A 19,800-nucleotide genomic window follows, 5' to 3' on the forward strand; every position below is an offset into this window, starting at 1 on the left:
TGAACTTGATACTTTTCAAGGGATATTCAACATCATTTGATACTGCAGTGCCATCTACAAATGTGTTAGGCTACATTTATGGCTATCCTGGGGCACAGTGCCACTGGGCTGCAAATTGGACATACCTGCTTAACTATGAGACCCAAGAAAATCCTTGGACCTTTAGGGGGTGGAAGTTCAAGATAGGTGTGTGGATGCTTTTCTTTGGACTAAGATGACACCTTTGCCTGTGAGGTCACGATACATGTTCTCTACAGTTGCCTTGCTCGGGTAGTTTTGGAGGAAGACCAGGGTATGTATCAGTAGTTTTAGGTTACCCTCTCAACAATCTGACGGAAGTGATTCAGATGATCTTACAGGTATCATTGCTATATTTATTCACTGAATAAATCTTTACTAAGTGCCATTATATGCGACACCATGTATGAAGCAGTGGAGATTCTGGTAAGCAAAATAAGCCCACCCTCTGCCTTCACTGAATGGATAGATGAGACAGACAAACATGTAAGTATAATAAATATAAGGAGACAGTACAGGGACATTACATGTCTGCTGACTCTATTTGGGGGAATAAAGGGTTAAAGCACAATTAGTGGGCAAAGAAGAATGTGTAATACATGATAGTATGTAGATGTCTTAGATACAGCAGAATAGTGTGTGTTAAGGCTTAAAGAAAGCATGAAAGAAAATGCTGGAGGAACCATGGGGGCCTAGTCAAGTACCATGATTCTTCACTGTGTATTGATAAGGAACTGTTGTATGGGCTTTTAAAGAGTCTATGACTAGGTTTGTGTTTTATGAAAAGTATTCTGGCTAAAGTGTTAAGAACCAGAGAAAAAAGCCGGGCCTGGTATACTAGTCCAAAACTGAGGCAGGAAGAGCAAAGTTCAAGACTAGCCTACCAGTTCAAGACTACGAAGTGATTTCAAAGCCTAGGCAACTGAGTGAGACCCTGTCTCAAAAGGAAAAGTGAAAAGGGTCCTGGGAATGTCATTCAGTGGCAGAGCTCTTACCTAGTGTATACGAGGCTCTAGGGTCAAATCCCAGTCACACACACAAACACACCTGTGTGTGTGAACTCACACACAATGAAAGAGGTTAAAACTGAAGAGCATGAAAATTTCTTCTGAAGAATAACATTCTTCAAGTGCATAAACTTTCTAATTATTTTAAATAGTAGCCTACTGTAAATTTTCAGATTTGTCGATCAAATGCCATCCCAGTCTTTGTGTGTGTCTGTTTCTAATATACATTGAACAATCTTAATCTGAATCCTTTGAAAGCCTCCAAGATACAAAAGTATTTTAGAGAAAATACCATACCTAAGGTACAAAATCCCATACCTATGACTCACAGTCAAAAGTGGGATGCAACCAAATTTTTGTTTTAAGTTACCTCAGTGTGTATTATGTAAAAAATACAAACATAAAATTAATTGGGGTTTACTTCCCATATACCTCATTATATATATGTAAATATTTTAAAGTTCAAGATAGCCCAAAATCTAAAAGAGAGCTCACCCCTCGCGTTTTAGGTACAGGCTTCTGAGCTGCAGTCATAAGGAAATGTTGTATGTGCACACCGCAGTTGGCTGTAATCTGTGTACACCGCAGTTGGCTGTAATCTGTGCACACCACACTTGGATGCAGGCTTATTCCTATTTCTCCTGTCTTTCCTTTCACAGGTAGGAAAACAAATGTGTTTCTAGTCTGGTTACCAAAGGTTGGGAGGTTTAAATCCCTAGACTATTTTGCTAGGACTACTGATAGGAAGCTGGTCGGAGCACACAGGTAAGTGTAGGTCAGGCCTTTGGGATGAATAACTTGTCTGTCTGTCCTCCTGGGAAATAAGAAACTATGATGAACGGTGCACAATGTCCAAGTACAAGGGAGCACTGAAGATTGTGGAAGGACTGAGGGCAGAGTAAAGGTGCTTAGGTCCTACAGTAGGCCACTGGACTGCTGGATATCCACCCCATCAGGAGAAAACATACAAGCCTATGTATGTATGTATGCATGTATATATGCATGCATGCATGTATGTACGTACCTATGTATGTATGTATGTATGCATGCATGCATGAGTTTGGCAAACATCCCAACCACAATTAGTCACTTTTTTCCTAAAGATTTATTTATTTATTTATTTATTTATTTAATGTATGTGAGTACACTGTCACTTTCTTCAGACACACCAGAAGAGGGCATTGGATCCCATTACAGATGGTTGTGAGCCACCATGTGGTTGCTGGGAATTGAACTCAGGACCTCTGGAAGAGCAGTCAGTGCTCTTAACTGCTAAGCCAGCTCTCCATCCGCAATTAGACACTTTCTATGCTCAATGAACAGTGCAATTGGGGGCACTTCAAAGCTCATACTGGTTTACAAAAAATTAAACAGACACCAACAAAGCAAACAATAACAAGTATCTGATCCAGTGGCCTCTGGGCCAGCAAATGTCCCTTTCCTGTAACAGGAGGTCATGTACACAGAAGTGGACCCTCCGTGAATGCAGGCCATTATAATGGTAACAGGCTGAGCCCTAGAGAGTCCTGATGGATATGCATTCAGATATGGTTCTGAGTCTAACTGGTAGCTTGACTTTGGGCAAGTCCTTCATCTGAAAAATAGAATAATGGCACTTGCTTTATTGTGTTGAAACTGGGTGACAGAACAGATAAAACTCATAATGTCATGCACTGCTAACTTGCAATGTAAAAATGTTGATCAGCAAAGGGACCCCCTGGCAGAAGAAGGGACTGCCAGACACTAGCATTGTCTAGAATACTGGAAGTCCTGGGAAGCCCCTACAGAGGACAAGGTATCCTTTCCAGGGTCATGCTACCACAAGTGAATCCTCAGCGATGCCTTTTGTGGTTCCTCTTCCCAGCCCCAAGTTTCTGGACTGACTTAGCTGTGGTGTTTTCTGGATCGATTCTGCTATTCATGTTGCTACAAACAGAAGTGAAGTGGGCCAGCAAAACTATTCCCCAATGAAGTAATTTAGAAATTTGTTTCTCCAAGAGGTTACATGAGTTGGTTATAGTAACCAGGGCAGAGATAGAATGTGGGAATTTCTAAGCCTTGGCTTCACGGTGAAATTGAGTACAGCTCTACACATACATAGCTAGACTTCAAACATGTAAACAGCCAACAATGCAGACCTTAGGGCAGGTGAGGATATATTTGAGATAAGAAATTCGAGGCCTCAGTCATTATCACTGAATGGCTCCATCTTATAGGATAACTCACTAGAAAAATCCTATGGTCAGACTGCTAGGGTGGGACCTCTCCGTTCCTCCATATCACCTGAGAAATATCAATGAACTTAGAAGCTACCTCATAAAACTGTTGGAGTGTTACTGAAATTGATGTGGATAAACTCTATACACCAAGTGCTACATAAATGTAGTTATTACTACAATAGTTATATATGTAATGCCTAACTATATCCACCTTAATATGAAAGCTAAGCTTCTAGTTATTCCGTGAACAGGTAATGAATGATACAGCCTCAAGTAAGTAGCTTAAGCAATCTCCCAGGTGTTGGCCACTTTAATGGACCTTGCTGGTCACAGTTAACTGTGTGTTGTTGAATATGTCTTCTTAAACATGAGTACTCAGAATTATTACCAAGCTAGAGTCAAGAAGTTCTTAGAAGATTTGCGTATGAGAGTTGGGAGGATGTGGGTTTGGGTGGATTCATAACTATCCTGGGATTAGTTTTTTTTACCCGAAAGAGTAGCATGAAATGAAAAGACATGGTGTACTGAGAAGTGCTTTTAAAAGAAAAGAAAGGACATATATCATGGTAGCATTTAAAAGTATGATTAAAGAATATTTCTTAATTGGGAATTCCTATCTAAATTCTATGCTCAGGCTTCTGCATACTGTGAAGACTTAGGTACACCTTGCTGTAAAAAGAAGCTGAAATACTCCCGGTAATGGAAAGGCAACTGAACGCTTACTCCCAGACAGGGCCTCCATAGGGTTTCCTATCCATGGAGCTGCTGGGTATGAGAAAGGCTGTGGGGAACTCAACCAGGAGGACCAGGACCTCAGCTCTTCCCAAGGTCATCCTCAGTGGCTTTCCTGGTCATGAGGAGAGTCTTCGGAAATCTCTCATGACCCTGGGCAAGTGCTGCTCCATTTTTGCACAAGCAGTGATTATTTTGAATAGACAAGTTTCTTCAAATTTCAGTATAACCATGGAGGTAGAGCTGTCGACTTTAGGCTGATTCTCATTGCTCTGGTTTATCTGGCAAAGAACAGGAAACATCATTTCACAGGAGCCGAGAAACAAGCATGCAAGAACTGGACTGAAGAATATACCCACTAGCTCTGGTAGAGCCATGTTTTGGGGATGAATCAGTGAACGTTGGGTAACTCACTCCTCCTTTCTCTTGGCTTCCTGCCTCTTCTCAGAGGAGCTGAGGCATCCTGGAAAGGGGCAGAAGCAAGCACTGTCACTTTGCGTGTAATCAGAGACCATACCTAGAAAATGCCATCAGGAGCTCATAGATTTCGGAATGGAGGAAAAGGATGAAAAGCATGGCTGGGCAAAACAACTCCTCCCCTCCCTCTCCCCTTCCCCCTCCCCTTCCCCCTCCCCCTCCCCTCTTCTCCCCCTCCCCTCCCCCTCCCCTTTTCCCTACCCGACTTCTCCTTGTTGAGCCACAGTCTCACTGTGTAGCCCAGGCTAACAACCCCAGATCCTCCTGTTCCATGGAGCTGGGATTACAGGTATGTATCACTCACTATGACTGGCTAGCTTTCTTTTTTCTTAGTCAATGGTTTCCACCCTTTTCTTAAATCAGGAATTTGTAGCCAATAAAAATAAAATTGAAGGTATACTACATATGTGCGTCTATAGTGTTATATGTACTGTTACATTTTAGGAATACTCAACATAGAAGTGAAGAAACACTGAGATAAGCTAAGGATGGCTTTTCATCTCTTCATTCCCACAGATTGCTTTGCATCACACTGGGGCTAAGTGCATGTGACTTTGAGAAACCCTAGTCCAAGTAGCAAGACACCAGGATATTGTATGTTGCTCCTGTGAATATCATCAGCTATGGAAGCAAACAATCAAAGCTCCTGGGGTAGAGACCCAGCTTTTTTACTCAATGTGGTATACTTAGTCCTAAGTAAATGGTGATAGAATAACCAAAGGAAGCAGAGAATTCTGGGACATCTGATAATTAACATGGAGTATTTTGTTTGAGAATGACCTTGATTTTTCTGTAAACTCAAAGTATCCAGATATATCTCCGTGGATCAGAGTCAGGTCACTGCCAAGCCCTGTCACCTGCTTTGAAGAGACACCCACCCAGAGTGCAAGAGAGCTAGCAGAGGCTCAGGACGTCATCTGGGAAAAAAGGAAGGAAGGAAGGAAGGAAGGAAGGGAGGGAGGGAGGGAGGAAGGGGAAGGGGAAGGGGAAGAAGGGGAAGGGGAAGAAGGGGAAGGGGAAGAAGGGGAAGGGGAAGAAGGGGAAGGGGAAGAAGGGGAAGGGGAAGAAGGGGAAGGGGACGAAGGGGAAGGGGAAGAAGGGGAAGGGGAAGAAGGGGAAGGGGAAGAAGGGGAAGGGGAAGAAGGGGAAGGGGAAGAAGGGGAAGGGGAAGAAGGGGAAGGGGAAGAAGGGGAAGGGGAAGAAGGGGAAGGGGAAGAAGGGGAAGGGGAAGAAGGGGAAGGGGAAGAAGGGGAAGGGGAAGAAGGGGAAGGGGAAGAAGGGGAAGGGGAAGAAGGGGAAGGGGAAGAAGGGGAAGGGGAAGAAGGGGAAGGGGAAGAAGGGGAAGGGGAAGAAGGGGAAGGGGAAGAAGGGGAAGGGGAAGAAGGGGAAGGGGAAGAAGGGGAAGGGGAAGAAGGGAAGGGAAGGGAAGGGAAGGGAAGGGAAGGGAAGGGAAGGGAAGGGAAGGGAAGGGAAGGGAAGGGAAGGGAAGGGAAGGGAAGGGAAGGGAAGGGAGGAAGGAAGGAAGGAAGGAAGGAAGGGAAAGGAAGGAAGGAAAAGAATACTACAACCACCGTAGAGCCTCTAGATCACAGTTTAGCCAGATACTCTAAGCTGTGTATTCCACACAGCTCAGCCTCGGGGCATGGAGGGAGGAGATCAGGGACATGAGATCACAAAGGCATGGTATTGTCAGAAAGGGGCTGATCTAGGTTCTATCCCTAGTTCTGATGTTAGCTGTGTGACCTTGGGTAAGTGCCTTTGTTTCTCTGAATTTGAGGTTTTTTCATGTGTACCTCAACTGGCACACATGGTTGTCCTGATATCCACATAAGCAGGCATCTAAAGGCATACAGAAAATTGTGTACAAATAAAGTCAGAATTAAGCCAGGCCCATGCATTAAGACATTTCATGGCATAAAGCTATTTCTTAGGGTTTATCAGCCTGAGGAATTTTCCCTTCAGGTGTAGACATTCTAAGCTTAAAGAATAGCCAGGTTGGGAGCTGAAGGATGGCTCAGCAGTTGAGACCACTTGTTATTCTTGCAGAGCACCCAAGTTCAGTTCCCAGCACCCACACAGTAGCTTATAGCCATTCATAACTCCAGTTCCAGGGGATCCGCCATCTATTCTGACTTCAGGCACTGCACATATATGCATGCAAGCAAAACCCTTATATACACAAATTAAACAGTTTTTTTTTTTTTTAAGAATAAGTCAGTTGTTTTAGGGTTTCTATTGCTGGGACAAAACACCATGACTAAAAAAGCAAGTTGGGGAGGAAAGGGTTTGTTTGGATTACACTTGTGTATCCATCCATTCATCATCAAAGGAAGTCAGAACAAGAACTCAAGCAGAGCAAGAACCTGGAGGCCCGAGCTGATGCAGAAGCTGTGGAGGGGCGTTGTCTACTAGCTTGCTCTAAATGGCTTGCTCAGCCTACTTTCTTATAGAACCCAGGACCACCATCCCAGGGATGGCCTCACCCACAGGGGGTTGGTTCCTCCCCTATCGATCACTAAGAAAATGCCTTCCAGACAGATCTTATGGAGGCATTTTCTCTATTGAGATCTGATAAGTCTAGCTTGTGAGTCAAGATGACAACAAACAAACAAACAAAAAACAAAAAACAACAACAACAAAAAAAACCCTAGCCAGCACACAAATAGACGCTGAAATTTTCTAGAAATCTGTTTGGTAAATTCTCATGCTTCTGTAGAAGCTAAGCTTTTCAGGTGATAGTCTGCTTCTTTTCATTCACAAATATTGATACATATCTGTGAGATAAAGAGTTCTTCAAAGGGTCCTATGGGGTGGATGAGCAAGGCATGCAAACAATAATTGCAATACACGTTTTGTTTTAGAGTTCTTTTGTGTTTACCAAGGAGTGTGTCATTGAGAAGCTTGATTATCAAGGAATGGGGAGAAATGACTTAGAGTAGGAAACCACATACTTCTGTCAGGGACAAAAGACATTCAAGAGAGATCAAAAGGCCAATGGTTGTCCTCCTGAAAACCAAAGGAGCATGTGTAAGCTAGGAATGTAGTGGAAGAATAAGGAGAAATGACTGCTCAGAGAAGCAAAAGGAACCAGACTTCAGTGGAAGCTTGTGGGATCCAGAAAGCTATTGAAATAGTTCTTGTTGGTTTTCTTGTTCATGAATATTTTAATAGTCATACAAAATATGTTTCTTGTGACATTTTCCATGTATATGTATCACTGCGCAGTGCTCATATGCACCTCTCTTGTCCCCCATCCCACCTCTTCCTGGTCCCCTTACACCCCTCACAGAGTTCCCTTTTGGTTTCACTTGAAATAGTTAAGCCAGGTAAGTGGCAGCCATGGCACTCAGCTAGGCTGGAATGGCAAGCTTGACAGCTGTATGCACCTTTACAGGATACATAGTGTAGCAATGGAGAGAGTCCAGATCAATAGCTAGAATTCCCAGAGTGTGATGATTCTGAGGCCCCTTGTCATCTGTGTGAGAGGTCACCCTGTCCAGAGGTCCAGAGAGAGGTGATAGCTTTTCCTACTCTTTTAGGAAAATACCCACAGGGAACTTTTCCTCCACTGACCCAAGGAGAGAATTCTAAGTGCCTTCTGAGAGGCTCAGGCAAGGCAGAACTGACCCCCTAAATTCAAGACTAGGGAGCACCAAATACACAGTCAACAACATAACAGGGCTACATTTCAAACCCAGATGGCAAGGCTGTGTCAGAGGCTGTCATCTAGATATAATTGTAGTGCCGTCATAATTATATATGTGGCTTTGGATAAGTACACCACTCGGTGCCTGGCAAGTCTGAGGAGTCAACAGCATTCCTTTCCCACTGATTCTGTAAGAGTCTATTAAAGAGACCTGCCCTTAGCATGTTGTGTTTCCCTCATGTACTGTTTTCTGTGTTGATCTTTGTAATGTTTATCTACTAGTGAATTTGGAGACACAAAGGCAGTCTGAAGGATTGCTCTTACCAGCTGTCAATTCTCAGACCTCCCTACTCCTACCTCGAATGGTCCATGTTGAATTCAATACATGGAGTCACGAGGAGCAATCCACTGTACTTTTATCCTCCCAAGAATGAGGTTTTTGGTTTCTTTTTTTTACTACATACCAAAGGGGGAGGGGGGAGGAAGAAAGAAAGAAAGAAACAAAGAAAGAAAGAAACAAAGAAAGAAACAAAGAGATAGATAGATAGATAGATAGATAGATAGATAGATAGATAGATAGATGATAGACAGACAGACAGAAAAGTCACAACAGATGGGACCACATGACTTCTATGCCCTGGCCTGGCTCTTGAGGTCGCTGTCACTGGGGTTTCACGGCAGCCAGACCATGCCTGAGGAGTCACATGGACTCACTGTAGTGTGTTTGAAAGAAGCTGCTAACTGAGACCTTGATTGACACTGTTGGCCATAGGGCTTTCACGTGGTCTCTCTGGGGTATGGGCTTCCTCTAGCATGGCATCTGGGTTCTAATGACAAGAGCTCTGGAGGAGAAAGCAGAGGATGGGGGCAGTGTGCTTTGTCTGCCTCAGATCCAGTGACACTGCTCTTGTCAACCTCTGTGGTTAGATGCAGGGTTCCACAGCCATCCCACAAACCTGAAGAGAACTCAGTTTCATCTCCTGACAGCAACAAAACCCTTGAGACCCATTAAACACGTCCATAGAAGTTTTTAACAAAATAAGTAATTATTATAAAAAACATCCTGACAAGTATTGCTAAGATGGAAATAATTACTAACATTGGCCAGTGAAATGGAACACAATTAGTTCTCCCATTTTCTTTTACTCCAGGAATCTAAATAGTTTAGGAAATCAGCCCATGTCACCCAGATAGACGTTGGTAGATCAGAACCTGGAGAAACTGGTGTACAAACACCCACTTACCAAGCCAAAATTCTAACATTTCTTTAGTCTGTTTTACATATACAAGGAAAAGTAAATGTGTTTTTTAAAGGTAGTAACGACATACCTAACATATCCAACCTTACACACAAAAAGTGTTTATATAGCTCATAATATAGAAAAATATCTCACTAAGATTTTAGGTAAAAGGCTTCTGTAGAGGAGTTTGTCTTTGAAGGAAAGACCGACCAGGTTGTGAGGTGCTAAAGCTTGGGTTTAGAGTACCACCCCACCCTCTGCGCTGCCCCTACCCAACCACTTCCAGAGGCTTTGCATCAGCATGTTGGTGTCCAGGGTGATGTTATTCGGACTTGGAGATAGGACCTAGTTCCAAAATTCTTAGATCCATGGAAGTGCACTTTCCAGTCGGATTTTGGGGACCCTCTTTGTTTCTCCCACTCTCTGAGATAAGATGCTTGGCTTTGCTCTACCACCCACTCCCCTGAGAAGTGCTGCCCACACCACAGATCCACAAGCACCAGGACAAATGACCATGGAGTGAAACTACCAAACAGTGAGCCAACATTTTACTGTATAAGGCCATTTGTTATAGCTGAAAACTGACTACCACACAAGGTGAAAGAGGGCCTCCATAGTCAGCTTGCAGGGAAGGAGGGAGTTCCCTACAACAAGAACTTACTGACTGTAGGGAAGATAATGCAGGAGTTAGGTCCCTTACCCTTCATACCCTCTTCAGTTTCCATCAGGGGATATGGGGGAGACTTTACAAGAAGAGACTTTAAAAGATTTATTCCTGTGAAGAGATTTACAAGAAAGATATCTTTGTGCCGTTCAATATAAACTCTCCCTAGATTTCTTCAAGTCTAAAGGTGAAATTGGGGCAGGGGGATTACCATGGATTTTCTGTAGTTGAATTTCTTGTTATAACTGGTTTCCAGGCTGAATTTTATACCAAGAATGTCTCAGAATCAGTTCTTAATAATAGGAAACTGACTTCTGAGTTCTTAACATGCAACTGTAACAAGTAGTTCATGCTTCCAACAAAGTGATCAAAGCCTTCCTGGTAATTGATATTAGGACAACTCTGCTCCAGGAAGAACAAGTCTCTATCAAATACGTGTCCCTCAGTGCATACACCTCCCACCACAGGCACACACAAATGAGCTTCACTAAACTAAATTCAGCCTTGGGAGCCTCTTCACCTTCTTTTGCCCACTCTGGGACAGAAATCAAATAAGAAAGTAAACCTCATTCAATCCAGATATATAAAAATCTCTCTGCCAGACATGGTGGCTCACAACTATAATTCCAGAACTGGGGAAGCTAAGGCAGAAATGTGTACCAGCCTTGGCTACAGAGACTCTATCTGCTAAACAAAATTTCTCAAGTTAGTCTATGAAACCAAGTCCAAACCCTTGAAACTGAGCCAGCACTAAGGTGAGAACCAAATAGATCATTCCCTGTGCTTAACAAAGAGCCTTGCCATCACTGGCTCTGCACCCTCAGAGCAGTGGCAGTTACTTAACCTGTTTCATTGAAGGCACAGCACTGGGCCAATCTGGGTCATCATCTGGGCTTTGTTGTTGACCCATGGCACCTGCTACCACTTGCTACAGATTTCTAGTAGTCTCAGCTTTCAGAGGGGAAAATAGCCAGCAAACACCAAGTGTTGACTATTTTCTATAACACGCTTTGATTTCCTCTATCAAACTCAGGAAATTCTGGCTTCACATTGTGGCTTTGTAGCTTCCTGTCTCTCCAACTATGACATTCTGAAGGTAGTTGCATTTTCCCTTCACAGATAAACATTCACAGTACCAAAGGGGCAGACTTCTTAACCCTTCTCGTACTGAAAGTTAGCTATACTCTGAGTAGGGTCATAACCTCAACTGGATCCCTCACTGTGTGAAAATACACATCCCACAATTCCACCTTTGTTGGTAATCACTTAAACAGTTCTTTCTGGTCACTTTGAAGAATGTTGTCTCTGTCTTGTAGAAGCACATAGTCTCAGATACTTAAGAATCTGCTGAAGTCCAGAAGTCGGAAATCTGAGGCATATAGTAAGAGGAACCTCAGGCTGGTTAGCAGTCAGCAAAGGAAACAGCCGAACCATTATACAGAGTGTCTCACCGGGTCCTGGAGCTCAAGTAAGTAAAGGACTAAAGTCTCTGTGGAGAATTTCCAGGAGATAAACAAGAGTTCATGGAGATAGTTCCCTGAGAGTGGCTAGAGGGGCAGTCAGGTGCTCAGGGGCTAAGGAAGAGAGGAAAAAAGCCGTTTTAAAAGGTTGTTCAGTCTGATGTGTCTGGGAAAGAAAGCTCCTCATGGGAAGGCAGAGACGTGATGTGGTAGCACATACTGATGATGTAAGCATAGGGGCGGTGCCTCCTTGTGCTCCTTTCCTGGCAGCACATACTGATGATGTCAGCACAGGGGCGGTGCCTCCTTGTGCTCCTTTCCTGGCTTTCACCCTTCCTTGCCCAGCTACTGAGTGAAGAAGAAGATGGTTCTTTCCCAGACTTGGATGACTAAACCAAGGCTGGGCCTGCGTGATTGGAGAAAGAACTAACTAGGTTTCCTTGACCAATCAGACAAAATGATGAGTAGGGAACTTTTAAGTTCCTTCCTGTAGGAACTGTGACCCAAATACCATGGTTTTTTTTTTTTTTTTTTTTTTTTTTTTTTAAATCACTATGGGTCTTTATATTAAAAATCAAGTTGGTGAGAATGAAGTGGCTATCACTGGGTGGCGTCCATGCCTAGGCCAGAAGAATCAAAGAAGCAGCTGGAAAAGAGAGAACATTTAAACAGCTGGAAGCCAGACCTGGTGACACACGCCTTTAATCTCCGTATTAGAAAGGCTGACACAGGAGGATGGCAAGTTCCAGGCCAGCCTAGGAGGGAACCCTGTTTCAGAAGAGAAATAGATGCAATGACAGAAGCCAGAGACCCTGAATAAGAGGTAACAGTAGCCCTCGGTATCTCTCAAAGGCTAGACTCTACGTTTAAAAATGAGTCCTTTCTTCCTCACGATAATTCTGAGATGAGAACTAGGGGGCCTCCTTAGAGATTATATCAGTGAGGAAACCAAGACCAAGTTTATTCAAAGTGAAAAGCTGGCTCCTCAGTCCTCAGCCGCTAGATAATTCTAACAAGCGAGGGGTGACCCCTGAAGCCACCTGGTATGAGAACACAGAAAGAGCTGTGGGAGAGGTGGAACTTCATCCAGAGAATTCCCTCCTGAGGACGTTAAGGGGAGACTGCTGAGTGTCTCTCCTCTCCCAAAATCTATTTCCAGTAGGAAACAAGACTTTGAGAGGTGAATAAGGTCCATCGAAATGATGAGCAGAGACCTAATCTGATAGGACTGCTGTCCTTCTAGAAAAAGGAGAGAAACTAGGAAATGCACACATCAGCGTTAAGACAGGGTAAGAGGAGGCCATGTGCAAGTCAAGGAGAGCCCACTGACCCTTGCTCTTGCATGTCCAGCATCTGGAACTGAAAAATAGTTGTCTATTGCTTAAGCCACACACTCTGGGACGTCTTGCTCAGGCAGCCTTTCTGACTAAGACGAGGAGACAAGCTCCTGGGAGGCTAAGAGAACCGAAAGCTTGGTACCAAAAGCAAAACGGACCCAGGACCTCAAGATTTTATCCCTTCTCTCTTCTGGGTTTAGGGGGCTGTGTCAGAGGGGTGTCTATCGGAGGCGGGCTTTACCAAGGCCCCATAAAACTCTGAATGCCCAGATGTGAAGCAGCGGAAGTCAGGACTCCTTGTTTCACATCTGCATACAGCAGCTTCCAGCTCTGTATTCCCAGCGGCCATGTTTGAAGAAGTGAGGCAGCTCCCGCTGCTTACTCTTTCATACTGGCTTGTTGGCCGTTCCAATGTCACCTATCAGAATTCAGCTCAAAGAAAACTCTCTCTGTCTGTTTGCATTCCAATTCAGAATTTTCGTTTAAAAGTATGAGCCTGTTCGACCAACATGCAAATCAAAGCAAGAAAGATGACAGCCGCCTTAACTCAAAAACAGGCCAGTTACCCCAGATTTATGTGAGGGTTTTCTTCTTCTTCTCTTTTATAAGCCACACTAAAGCTTTCTCCAAAACAAGTGTTAGAAGAAGTAGAAACAGGAAGTGCACAAAGACAGAACGCTTTAATGATAGGGGAAGACTGAGGATGGAGCTATCTCTTGTCTCTCTCCACATCCCTACCTTCACAACTCAGTGCAGGCAACAAGACTCCCAGAATCCTCTCTGCCTTGCAGAGGGGCAAGTCCTGGCACAGGGAAGTTGGAAGCAGCAGGCAAGAGTCTGCTCACCTCCTAAGACCTAATTCCTCTTAGCCCCTCTGCAACATCGGCTCCTCTACCAGCCTTGTCGGTCTCAGCCAAAGGGCTTGCTCTCCTCACGAGCGATTAAACAAGATCTAAATGTAAAAACCCTTCCAGTCTGTTCTCCTTTTTCACCCTTCAGAAGTGTGGCAGAGCTCATCCTTTCTATCGTGTATCTGTGTTCCGAGTGCTCTTTCTACATGCCCGGTGTGATTGCTTGCTAATTTCTCGATTGCATTGTGAACTTCAGATTGCATTATTTATTTTTGCTTAGTGAGCACAAAGGTCTTGATATTGTTTGTGCTCCTTTGTGGAGGAAGTTTGACCGGCACAGACCTCCGGAGACTTGGATGGCATCCTTCCATTAAAGCCAAGAGCACCAAGCTCCCCCACCACCTTTCATTGGGTCCATTTGTTCTTATTTCACATCCGACATGCTCCACCAGCAACTCAACTTGGACACTCACCAGCTGCCCAAGAACACGATTCTAGCTACCTCTGCTACCTCCGGGAAGAGCATCTTGTCCACCAGCTCTTCCTCCTCTCCACCAGTCCCAGCCAGCTCCCTGACATCTCTCACTTCTTTGCATTCCCAATGCCATTAGTTCAAACCACCACCATCTCCAACCTGTGTTACTGCCGTAACTTTCTGGCTCAGCTTTGCTTCCCTCCAGACTTCTCTCTAAGAATCTCCATTACTGACAGGATAGACTTTCAAAGTGGCATGTCCTATCTGTGACCCTTCAGGGTAAAATTCGGGAGATAAAATTCAGTTAAAGTAAAAAGCCTTAACTTGACTTGACTGGATTAAGGTATGCCCAGAACATGCCCATGTTCAATATACCTCAGGTTGTGTCTGTGAGAGTATTTACAGAGAGAATTAAATGGAAAGGAAGACCCACCCTGAACATACCAGCACACAATCTCCTGGGGGCCCAGACACCAGCATTCTTCTCTCTCTGCTTCCTCATCTGCTAGGATCTGAACTGTTGGGGGCCGACTTTTAGCAGAAAGCGGCTATCAGCTTTGCAGCCATCTTGAGCCATATACCCTGACATGAGACTTGGATTACAATAGCCTACAACAGCTGAGCACACTCCGATAATCTTGGTTTAGATACCTTGAGATTAAAGGTGCGTGAGATTAAAGGTGTGTGAGATTAAAGGTGTGTGAGATTAAAGGTGTGTGACTTAGAAGTATGATTTAGAAGTATAGAGATCAGAGTTAGAGACAAGACCTAAGGGCATGATTAAAGGTGTAACTTAGAGGCGTGGCTTAGAAGTGAGACATATAAAAGGCAGAGACAGATCAGAATCAGACTGAGATCAGAGAATCAGACACAGCAGACAGAGGAGACAGAGAAGGAGACACTTAGAGGAAGAGAGACTGAAGAATAAACAGGATTGAATCACACCCTGTCTGGTCTCCATTCTTCAAGTCTGCCCTCACCCTCGCTCTTGCTGAACCCCGACCTGCAGACTGGAGCAGCAGCTTGGGCCGGGATACAGTGGCTGCCCAAACGTGGGTCGGCCCCGGGCCTCAACATTTTGCCTGGGCTGCGACGTTTTTTGGCCACCCCAACGTGGGCCTAGTGTGGACCCCAACACTGAACAAGCAGATACTGTATACAGAGTCACCCATAGTCATGGAGCTGTCTACTACCATGGGGCCTCTGGTCACCATGTTTCCCCTCCAACTGTGAGCTCAATGAATTATTCCTACCTTAAGTTTTTCTTGTTAGGTATTTGAAAATAGCAATGAGAGGAGTAACCAGTATAGGCAAGCATACCTTCAATTGTATTAGGCTCCGTTACAGCCCTATTACCTTACATGACTATATTTGGAGATCTGTGGGAGGTTCCTACAGGCTTTACAACAGTCACAGGGAGGTAAGAATGAAACTCACTCCAACCCCCACCCTCCACCCCCGCGATCATCCTGTTCCCCCTCAATGCTGGACTGAAGCATCCACACCCTGGTCTTCCTTCCTCTTAAACTCCATATGGTCTGTGGGTTGTATCATGGGCATTGTCAGATTTTGAACTGATATCCACTTATCAGTGAGTACATACCATGTGTGTTCTTTTGTGTCTGGGTTACCTCACTCAGGATGACGGAGCGAGCAGGCACCTGGGAGGGAGAGAGGAGGGGGAGGAAATAAGGGGGTTAGTATCAGGTACTGAATAGGACAGAGGAAAGGTACAGAGGGTCATAAAATCAAATAAAAATATGTAGCAGGGAAGGATGAGGAACTGGGGATAGCCACTGGAGGGTCCCAGACACCAGGGAAATGAGAAGCTCCTGGGACCCAACAAGGATGATTTTCGCAGAGAAGGGAGATAGAGACCACCTCCAATAGATAGGCATGGCCCCTGGTTGAGGAATGGGGTCACACACCCATTTCAAAGTTTTTAACCCAGAAATGTTCCTGTCCAAAATAACAGGGACAAAAAAAAAAAAAAAAAATTGAGTAGAGACTGAAGGAAGGGCCATCCAGGGACTGCCCCACCTGGGGATCCATCCTGTCTGCAGACACCAAACCTTATACCATTGCCACTGCCAAGAGGTACTTGCTGACAGGAACCTGGTGTGACTGCTCCTTGGGAGATTCAACCAGCAACTGACCAATGCAGATGAGGATGCTCTGAGCCAACCAACAGACTGAGCTCAGAGACCCTGGTGGGGGAGCTGGCGGAGGGACTAGAGGAGCTGAGGGGGATTGCAACTCCATAGGAAGAACAACATCAGCTGGCCAGACGACCCAGTGCTCCCAGGGACTAGACCACCAACCAAGGAGTGTACAGGGAGGGATCCATGGCTCCTGATACATAGGCAGCAGAGAATGGCCTTGTCTAACATCAAGGAGAGGGGAGTCCCTTAGTCCTGTGGAGGTTTGGTGCCCCAGTGTAGGAAGATGCTGGAGGGGAGGGATGGGAGAGGGTGGGTGGGAGAGCACCTTCATAGAGGCAAAGGGGAGGGAGGAGAGGAAGTTTGAGCGATGGGGGGCTTGTGGAGGGGTAACTGGGAAGTGGGATATCATTTGAGATGTGAATGAATGGAATGATTAATAATAATAATAAATTAAAAGAAAAGAGTGAAACCCACACAGCTTAGGTAACCTGTGCTCAGCTACAACTTTGAGGGACTGACACTAGTTTGTTAAATGTAGCCATACTTAAGCAAAGTACAATTTGGGGAAATAAAGGTTTTTCTGAAAACAATTAGCTCAGCTGTCCCGAGTACAACAAAACTTAAAACATGTTTACACTGAAGCACTTTACAAAGGACATATGGCTACATCTGTAAGCTGGGTTCTGTTGAATTAGAAACAATGTTTAAGGTAAGGGTCTGGGGAAAATTACCCATGAGGCAAACATAAGGCGGTGAGAGTCAGGATTGGCCTGGTCCTAAAATAACATAGAAGACACTTAGGCTGCTGTAAAGTACAAATGGCATCTCAAGGCACAAGTAAAGCTCAGGGGTTTGGACCGGGAGGGGAGTCTGGGATGAGCCTATTATTCTGGAGGATATGGGTGGAGCCTGGCTCATCGGGAGCAAAGGAGCATTAGGTTATAAACTACATCCATTCCTGGCATTCCAGGACACGTAAACAGTTTCTTCCTTTGAAGGAAGCCTGTGTGTTTGACTTCTGCAGTGCTTGTCTGTGAGCACAAGGACTTTGTGCCCTCTGCAGAGATGGAACCTTTAAGGGAGCCGGTGAGGTTAAATGAGGCCAGAAGAGTAGAACTTTAATCTGTAGGACTGCTGTCTCTATAAGATGTAAAGCCACTGGAACCGCATGCCAGCCAAGGACACAACAAGAAGACAGCCATTTGTAATCCACAAAGGAAGACAACACAGGGCCCAGGAGCTTAGGCCTTACATCCAACCAAGACAGGAGAATTGAAAGTTCAAGCAAACCTGGGCAAACTGAGATCCTCTCTCAAAACTTAATGAGATAAGTTAGCACGATACGTTAATTGTTTTTAACTTTATATTGATTCTTGTGAATTTCACACCACACAACACAATCCCGCCCATCTCCCTGTCCTTTCATATCCACCCACTGCCCTTGCAACTTACCTGTCAAAAGAAAACAAAACAAAATGAAAAAAATTAGTAAATAAAAAAGAATTTTTAAAGCATCTTGCTGTGGAAGCTGTAGTGTGTCACAGTGTGTCACTCAGTCTACACTTTTGTCCACACTTCTTTACTTGCAAATGTTCATCGCACTGAGTCGTTGGTCTGGTTCGAGGCCTCTGTCTTCTGCTACACTAGCAAGACTGGATCCTCACCAGAACTCCTCTGGGATATCCTGCCGTTGCTCTGTGGTCCTGTAGCCTTGCCTCTGTGGGACTGGCTCTTTCACATGCTCCAGCAGTTCATAGATGGGGTAGATGCTGGGCTGGCCCAACTCAGAGCCCTGGATCTGGGCCTGAGAGAAAGCTGAGTTGGTCAGCCTGACAGCTCTCCTGCACCTACACCATGAGGACTAGCTCTCCCAAGTGTGGTAGCTGGTAAAAAGTCAGCTCAGCACAACACCAGGGACGTCTGCATGGCTTTCGGTAGTAATACAGGCCTTGGTCTTCAATACAGACCCTGGCTGGGATAGGACCATGGACACAGACATGACCCCTGGCAGCAGCATGGAGCAGGCCACTCAGATCAGTATGTCCTCCATTGGTGGCATGACCCTCAGACAGTCACACGGTCTTCGGTGGCAGCTCAGGCCACTGATATCCACATGGCCTTTGGTGCTTACTCAGGCCATGGCCATTGACAGAGACCCCAGCAGGACCATGCACCCAGACATGGCCCTCAAGGACAGCCTGGGGTCAGCCTGACATCACCATGGCCTCAAGTAACAGCTTAGGATACTCAGATCAGTTGGGTCCCCCCAGTGTCAGTATGGCCCCCAGACATCAACATGGTCTCAGGCTGCAGCCCAGACCACTGACATCTGGATGGTCTTTGGTGGCAACACGGGCCACAGACATGAGCATAGATCCCAGCTGCAATAGGTCCTTGAACCCAGACATGACTCTTGACAACAGCCCAGGCTAGACCTCTCCATGGCTGCAGGTATTTGTGCAGGCTCCTCCATCCTCCTGTTTCTCGACTCCAGTACATCTCCAGTTCCTCCTCTCTCCACAGTGCACAGAACACTAGGCTCAGTTTTCTCTCTCATCTCTTCACTGTGTATTCCCCCTTCCCATCCCTCCATCACATATGTGCTTATTGTAGTCACTAGCCACTCCCACCAAGCGACCTGAGGATGTGTGCTTGGTACCTCTCCCATGGTGTATTAATTTTATGTTGCTGTGATAAGATAGTCTGAGAAAAACAGCTTAAAGCAGAAAGGGTCTATTTTGGCTGACAGTTGCACAGTGATAGAACTCACCATGACAAGAAAGACAGGGCCACAGGCAGCGAGGGCAAGGCTACGGGAGCAGGAAGCTGGCTGGTCACATTGCATCTACATTCAGGAAGCAAAGTTAAAACATTAAGCGGACAGCTAGGCTATAAACTCTCAAAGCCCACCCCCCAGTGATGGTCTTCCTCCAGCAATGCCCCACCTGCTAAAGGTTCCATAACCTTCTCAAACATCTTGGGACCAAGTATTCAAACAGTTGATACCACAGGGTACATTTTATACTCAGGCCACACCACCCTGTGAGGCAAGCGGCAGGAGGATCAGGAAGTCAGGATATTCTGAGCTACAAAATGACACCTAAGCCACTGGGCTACATGAGACCTTTAGAAAAGTAAAAAGTGGTCTGGAAATACAGATATCATTGGCAGAGTTGTGTCTCACACAGATAAAACTGGCAGGGGTGGGGAGCCATGCTGACAGCTTCTACACTTTGGACTCCCAGCTTCCAGAGAAATCAGTGTCATCACATCCTTCATTTGAGGTAATTTGGTATGGCAGACAGAACAGCTAAGAATCTCTCTCTAGGCTCTGCCCAACCTTCCATCTCTACTCATCTCTCCTGACACCACTGACCTCCAGAGCCCAGCCAGAGGGAACAGCTGCATGAGCATCAACACACATCCTGCTCCTCCTCCAACCACACTCTTACCATTTCCTCTGCATGAAAAGATCCTGCCTGTGGGGAGCAGAACTCAAGATGGCGCCTGG

The 19,800-nt window shown here is 45.2% G+C and overlaps 1 long non-coding RNA gene across 1 annotated transcript; it reads right to left on the reverse strand.

Annotated features, from left to right (window-relative positions):
* Nucleotides 1-4,084: 4,084 nt before the first annotated feature.
* Nucleotides 4,085-19,379, reverse strand: LOC143441304 (uncharacterized). The gene is made up of 4 exons (XR_013108587.1): nt 19,060-19,379; nt 15,731-15,788; nt 4,336-4,439; nt 4,085-4,257 (listed from the first exon to the last, which is right to left on the reverse strand). It is a non-coding gene; the product is annotated as an uncharacterized LOC143441304 (long non-coding RNA).
* Nucleotides 19,380-19,800: the final 421 nt, after the last annotated feature.

The sequence above is a fragment of the Arvicanthis niloticus genome, chromosome 2 (genome assembly GCF_011762505.2).
Source record: "Arvicanthis niloticus isolate mArvNil1 chromosome 2, mArvNil1.pat.X, whole genome shotgun sequence".
Classification (NCBI taxonomy): domain Eukaryota; kingdom Metazoa; phylum Chordata; class Mammalia; order Rodentia; family Muridae; genus Arvicanthis; species Arvicanthis niloticus.